Here is a 7,308-nt window from a genome sequence, read left to right on the forward strand (position 1 = left end):
ACATTAAAGTTAAAGTTGTAAATACTTCATCACAAGGAAATTAGTCAAGCACTCTGAAAGTGTTTTTTTACTCTATATGTGGTATACAGGGAGATATTAAAATAAGTTTCATCAATTTATCAGTCATTGTTTTTATCAATGTTGTTTTTATATCATGTTTTTGTTGTTTTTATATCATGTTTTTGTTGTTTTTATATCATGTTTTTGTTGTTTTTATATCATGCCTGACACTGCCATTGTAAAGAAAGGATGAATAGTGATATTAAAATATTCTAATTAATTTCCTTTCAGTGTTCATGAATCTGTGCACCGGGCCACTAGTTGCTTATAAAAATGCACTAATCACCTGATATGAGGTTCAGAAAACATGTTCACCAAAGGCAAAAATATAAAGGTCCTAACAGTGCTGTTAACTTTGTCATATGAACTTTGACAAGCCTCTCGACCTTCATTTTTACCATCTTTAAAATGACAAATATGTTCCATCTTGGACTCTAGTTCTGATTCCTTGAGCTATGATTCCAGACTACTGTGTTGAAGAATCCAATACCTTCCCTAGGAAAAATTCAAAAGTCTGCTGCTAGTGTAAATTCTAGAAATGAAAAAAAAAAAAGTAGAACTGCAGCAGAAATATAACATACTTGCCAAGCAAAATATCTTAAGGTGCATGCCACAACAATTCTTGTAATAGTGAGGTTATAAGTCACTAAATGTTTTTGTCACTTACACGGGTATTGTTTATTTCAAGAAAAAAAATCATGACAGAAGAATAATTAATGACATTCAAAATATTTACTAAAAAAAAGCCATGTTCAAAACTAACCCCCCCTTGTTCCACTCTATCCACCAGTTAGACCTTTATTTGTAAGAGAGTGGAGTTTATTAGTTCATAGTTACACATATTAGGAACAAATACAGTGGGATTCAATTCCAGTTGAATTATCCTTTTCAGCATCTCTAAATTATACAAATTCTCAAATCTCAATGTCAAACTTCTCTTGCTGTAACTGTAATCTACCAGTCAGATATGTCAGTCACTTTACACATATTTTTCTGTCTTCTTCCACCCTATCATCCATTGATTCCTTTAATTTTACTCAATCTTCTACCCTGGTTCCAGATATGCCCTTTATAGAAAAAATCATGTACTTTTTGCACTTTTATTCTCCTATTATATCCTTCTGGTCAAATCTTAAGCTAAGATCAATCCAATGACCTAAACATGCTTTCTTCTCTGAAAGCCAAGAAGCAGGAAAAAAACAAAAAAACACATGCAACCATACATCTTAGTGACAAAACAACTTTATGCTTTAAACTTCAGCTGGGACTTTGGCATGATCTGTCTCCTTTATCAATCTATTTTCTACACTCTTCTCAAATCCCTATGCCATCACGTCACCTCTACCCTTACTTAGCAGTTGATCAAATCTTTCATTACAAAAATGAAAATAGGAGACATGAGATGTGAACCTAGAAACTTCCATCTACAGCCTTTCCTTAAATCTGTCCTCTCCCTGTCATTTCCATTTATTTACTAAGGTCCTATCTTTATCTAGAATGCATTCTTGAAATCATCACTACTCTTCCTTTAAAACATAAGTTAGGCACCATATCACTAGGAACGTACTAAGTTTCAAATAATTATCCCAATTTTGAACTTCCATAACATCCTGTGTTGATGGGTAACCCTTTAAAAGAACTATTTAATTGTGAGTGTGCGTGTGTGTGTGTGCGTGTGTGTGAGTGTGTGTGTGTGTGTGAGTGTGAGTTTGTGTGTGAGTGTGCGTGTGTGAGTGTGTGTGTGTGAGTGTGTGAGTGTGAGTTTGTGTGTGAGTGTGCGTGTGAGTGTGTGTGTGAGTGTGTTTGTGTGTGAGTGTGCGTGTGTGTGAGTGTGTGTGTGTCGCTCCCACCCCAGCCCCATCGCACATCTCTATATTCACTTTGAAAGCAGGAATTGTGGCTTTATTAGCTTTGTCTTGGGCTTAGCTGACAGTGGTCAGCAAACTGCGGCTCACGAGCCACATGCGGCTCTTAGGAGTACCCTAATTAAGTTAATAACAATGTACCTACCTATACAGTTTAAGTTTAAAAAATTTGGCTCTCAAAAGAAATTTCAATCGTTGTACTGTTGATATTTGGCTCTGCTGACTAATGAGTTTGCTGACCACTTAGCACAATACCTGCCATATACTAGAAATTTAAGAAATAATTGTTGAATGAGTCCATGAATGCATTTTGCTCTGTGAAGAATCTTAATTTCCCCATATCTGAGACAAGCTAAATGTTATAATGACTATTTTTATAAACAATGTTCTGTTCCTTTTCTTCTTTCAGAGAATCTTGAAGATCCTTGCTATTGACACCTTTGTGGTCTTCTCACCTTTGTTGACCTTACCTGGAAGCTTGCTATAAATGCAGAATACCACCCCCCTTCTATTTATCAAATGAATCTGCACTTTAATAGATGTGACTCATATGTACTAGTACATTAAATATTTAAAACCACTGCTCCAAAATGTATTTAGAAATCAAAGTCACTTGGGCATATACATCAAACAGGAAGTTTATGAGAGTTGAGTAAAAAGCCAAAGTAGTAGCTGAGACCATTTATCCAACAGGATACTATTTAACAATGCCAGGTGCTATTTATTAATTAATTAACTTAGTCAATGTATATTTTCCAAAACCAATCATATGCTAGAAATAATTCTAGGCACCGTGTTAAAGATAGGAATCAGAAAGCAGAATAAAAACAGTGTGTGGAAACTTACGCTTCAGTAGGCTGTTCTTTTCCTGTTAAAATCCTCTCCAGATATTTATAACTGTTGTAGAGGAGTCATAGTTAGACTAGTTGGATAAAGAAGCCTTTTTTATTTGAATATTAATGATTGAAAGTGGTGAGGGAATAGGGAAGAAGGAAGAAACATTTTCCTAATACCAGCTATGATGGTTCATTATATGTGTCAACTTGACTGGGCCACCAGCTAGCTGCCTTGGTATTTGGTTAAACATTACCGTGGGTATGTCTCTGAAGGTGTATCTGTATGAGATTCACTTTGTATCAGTAGACTGAGTAAATCAGGTTGTCCTCCCCGATGTGGATGGGACTCATCTAGTCAATTGGAGGTCTGAACAGAAGGGAATGTCTGGTAAGGTTTAATTTGCTCTTTCTGTCCAACAATCTTAGAGCTGGAGCATTGGTCTTCTCATGCCTTCAGACTCGGACTGGGACTGAATTATAGCATTGCTTCTCCTTCTGAATATGAATAGATATCAACAATCTCTATGTGGAATGAACCATAATTTTTAATAGTTTCTATACCCAAATTCTATTTTCCATTGCAATTTATTAGAATTTCTCTTCGTAAAATTTAGGCCACAAGCTTTCCACTTACCTATTATGCAAAGCATAGTTGCAATTCTTAAAGCCATTCATTATAGATTCATTACCACTGGCCTCTATTAGACACTTAAATGCCCGCGCCTTCTTCTGTTGCATTTTTCCAGAACTCATCACATTTCATTTATTTGTTTGGTACACTGATCTCAGTTCTGCTCCTCACTTCTAGGTTCTGCCCTTTTATTATCCAATCTAGCTAGAACAGAAGGAAGACTGGCAACTTTCATTTAACTGTCAGGTCTTTCTAAGGGTCCACTCACTGCAGTAAAATGACTCTACATTGTATTTAATGAACCATGGAGAGAGAGAGACCAATAAAAAAAAGTTTTCATGCCCTCAGAGCAAGAGGCTGGTCTCATCTTCTATTAAAGCTGTTTAACAGCCCACAACAACTGCCAGACATGGGGGAAAGGTGGGATGGCAGTGTAACTCAGCTACTCACCTCTCATAATGAAGCATCTGTTAAAAAAAATTATAGTGTTTTCTCCTTCTAAGAAGCTCAAAGGCAAAGGTGAGCCAAGTGGTAAAATAGAGACTCGATCAAACAATACATGTTCTAATTAGAATAAGAGAGAAAAATTAGGTTAGAAGGAAATAGAAAAAATGATGGGAGGTATTTCAGCAATTTAAATACTGTTCATTAGTGAGAATAAAAAGTACACAGCCTACCTACTGTTACAGAAAATGCGTTCCACACAATTTGGCAAGAATAATATTAGGCAGTAGATGAATTTTCTGTTTGTTTTGTAGACATAATAAAATTCCTGTATCATTTCTACATAATATTGGAGTTTGACCTCTCTCCCAGGAATTATATTCTCTTCTCTATGTTTGGACACATTGGCTATTAGTTTAAAGGTGAGAAAAATAATTAGTAAGAAAGCAGTTAGCATTGTTGTGCTTTATAAGCACAGACTCTCTTTTCCAAGAAGACTATTAACATCTTAGATTCACTTAAGCGTTCATGTTTGTTTGTTTTCTAAAACATATACATATACATATACATATACATATACATATACATATACATATACATATACATATATTTTTAGAGAGAGAAGGGGGAGGATAGAGAGATAGAGAGAGGAAGACATCTATTGGCTGCCTACTGCATGGCCCCCACTGGGGATTGAGCCTGAAACCTGGACATGTACCCTGACCAGGAATCAAACTAGCAACCTCTTAGTTCCTGGGTTGACGCTCAACCGCTTAGTCACACCAGCTGAACAGTTTTCATGGCTCTGTTTACATCATCTTAAACTAAAGTAAAGAGTTTATTAGTTCCCTTACATCAAAAATAAAAAGAATATATCTTCAGCTTTAAAAGAAAAATCAGTAACTAATAACGAGTAACCTTACATTATCCACAGATCTACAAAAATCGCCATATCGGACCACCCCGGTTGTTAAATGTCACTACTTAGAGGTTTGATTTTTGTTAGCTTATGAAAGTAAGTTTCCAGAAGTCACATGTTAAAATGCTGCTGTTTTGAAGATATAACTCAGCAAGTTAAGCCGTCACTACACAAGGGTATTTTTCAGAAATAGATTTCAGAAAACTCTGGGGTTATTACATTAAAAAAAAAATTAACCTACAGAAAAAAAAGATGGAAATAGGACCACCATTGACCTGGCAACTAGAAGGCCGGATGGGTTTCTGCTCATAATTCACCCCTTAACTGGATGCCTTGATGCAGAGAACAACCCTACATACACAGCCTAGAACCACAGGTGGTGACCCCAGGTGAAGGAATTAGAGCTTTGGGGGCTTTGAGATAAACTGAACCTACTAGTAAATAGAAGTACTTCAGATGAGGATATGAGGATGTCAGGCCTTACTAATAACAGGAAGTTGGAATTAAAAATTGTCTTTCTTCAGTGAATGACATAACAATAAAAGCGAGAACTAATTTGGTATATAAGAAGGTATCAAAGGTTGCTTTTTGTTTTAATCTATGTCAAATTTGCCTGGGGCTCACTCTGCATATGTTTTCCTGTGGAGTTTGTACTTGGGGATATTTATTTAGAAGAGCTTTAAAGCACATTGATATCCTTCAAAATGAGAGTATACAGAACATATAAATTCTAACGATAACTTGTTATTGGGTTGAGTAAATGCATTTTAATCAAACCAATCAAAGTTTCCCTTTTTCTCTTTATAAAAATGTCTGTGAAGTATCTGCCTTTAGCTTGTCAAAATAAATGAAAAAGCATCTCTGTTATTTTGCTTGTAAGAAAAAGTCAATGCTTGGGGCTGCATGCATAGCTTTACTTGTATTATAAGCTTACATTAAGGGCAATTTCTCCTTTGAGGGTAAGAATCGATTATCACTTTAAAAAAAGAAAAAGAAAAATGAAAGGCATTGTTAGGCATTTGTATAGCACATGACTAACCTTATAAGAGATTTTGTGGGCTATTTTTTTGTGACAGAAGCTGATCATGCCATAAAAGTTAAGACTACCTGGTGCTTTAATGAAAAGATATTTGACCCAATATTACATGTCCATCTAAAAATGCAACACAATGAAAGTATCCCTTTAGCTTTTGGCTTGAATGATAGAAGGTGTTTGACTGGCTTCTAGCTATATAAATATAGCCAATGTTACTTGCTTTTAAAATTCTTAACAAGAAAAACCATTCATCGAATTTATACTGAATCACTGTACAGCAGGCGTAGGCTTCGTACATAATCAGTAGTTATTGACACAATAAATAGTTACTATGTATTTGTCAGAAGTTATTATTAATCATCAGCTTCTTATAATGGCCATGCTGATGTCTTTCTAACAGCTCCCCTCTGTCAATGAAGTTATTGTGAATTGAGCTAAGAATTCCATGTAAGTGCTTGTTTTTAGAAGACTTTTGTGAAGAACATGCAGACATATGCATGTAGGCAATACATAATTGCCTTATTACTTTATTCGCATAATTCTATTTTATAGCTGGCTTTAGATATCTATCTTTAAAATTAACCACATTTGAGAAAGCTTCAGATTTATTCCCTTTTAAAGTGCATCAAAATATTATGTGAAATATTAAAAAAGGCTTATCAGAACACTAATTCTGCTTTAATTTGATTTTCAGTCTTTATCCCTTTCAGTTGTATGCAAGCAGCCAATTTGATGGGAAGGATGTGAATACCCACCAATGCATTTTTACCTAGTAAATTAATAGAGTCAATGAAGATAAAATTTTTAAAGAAAAAAAAGTCTTGTATATATTAATGGGGTAAATTTAGACAAGAGCAAACAATTTTTTTAATTTCAATTTATTGTTAAATTAGGCTGTGAATAAATTGAAATTAAAAAAATAGAGAGACGCTAGTAAGAAAATACCTACCTTGTCTTTTACTTCCAAGTTCAACAGCCCAACTTCTATATTTTTGTCAAATTCTTTGATATTTTCTTTTTCTTTACTACTTGTATTTATAAAATCATATTGTCCTATACATTGTATCACCAGTGAATCAATTTTAACTATCCTGGTTTAGGCCTGCCCAACTCTAGTTCTATACCCACAACTAAGCATATTTACATTGTATATAATAATGGAAATATGACATTTTATTTAAATGTTTGTAATAAGTTTATTATAAAATAAATAATATAAAAATATAAGAACAATACTTTTTAAAGATAATTTTCTTATGTCAATGGCTGTTTTGATTACAGATTGCACTGGAGCAAACAGCTTTGAAAGAAGTCAAAGCCCATGTAGACAATGTTACATTCATATAGATTGCCAATTAGCAGCACTCCTAAATTTCAAAAAATTTGAGTGAAACAATGTTTTACACTTTGGAAAATATTTTGGTACCTTTTCAAATTATGGTATCAATACATTAAACACAAAATTCTCAATGTTTGCTAAACAATGAATCAATCATAGACAATATCATAGAATATTT

General features: G+C 34.2%; 1 long non-coding RNA gene across 1 annotated transcript in view; it reads right to left on the reverse strand.

Moving 5' to 3' along the window:
- Positions 1-3,145, reverse strand: part of LOC107185005 — a 23,845-nt gene extending 20,700 nt beyond the window's left edge. Inside the window, exon 1 of the long non-coding RNA XR_001515915.1 lies at positions 3,135-3,145. This is a non-coding gene — a long non-coding RNA (uncharacterized LOC107185005). The remainder of the gene's footprint in view (positions 1-3,134) is intronic.
- Between the last annotated feature and the right edge of the window lie 4,163 nt (positions 3,146-7,308).

Source organism: Myotis davidii, unplaced genomic scaffold, assembly GCF_000327345.1.
Source record: "Myotis davidii unplaced genomic scaffold, ASM32734v1 scaffold128, whole genome shotgun sequence".
Taxonomy (NCBI): Eukaryota; Metazoa; Chordata; class Mammalia; order Chiroptera; family Vespertilionidae; genus Myotis; species Myotis davidii.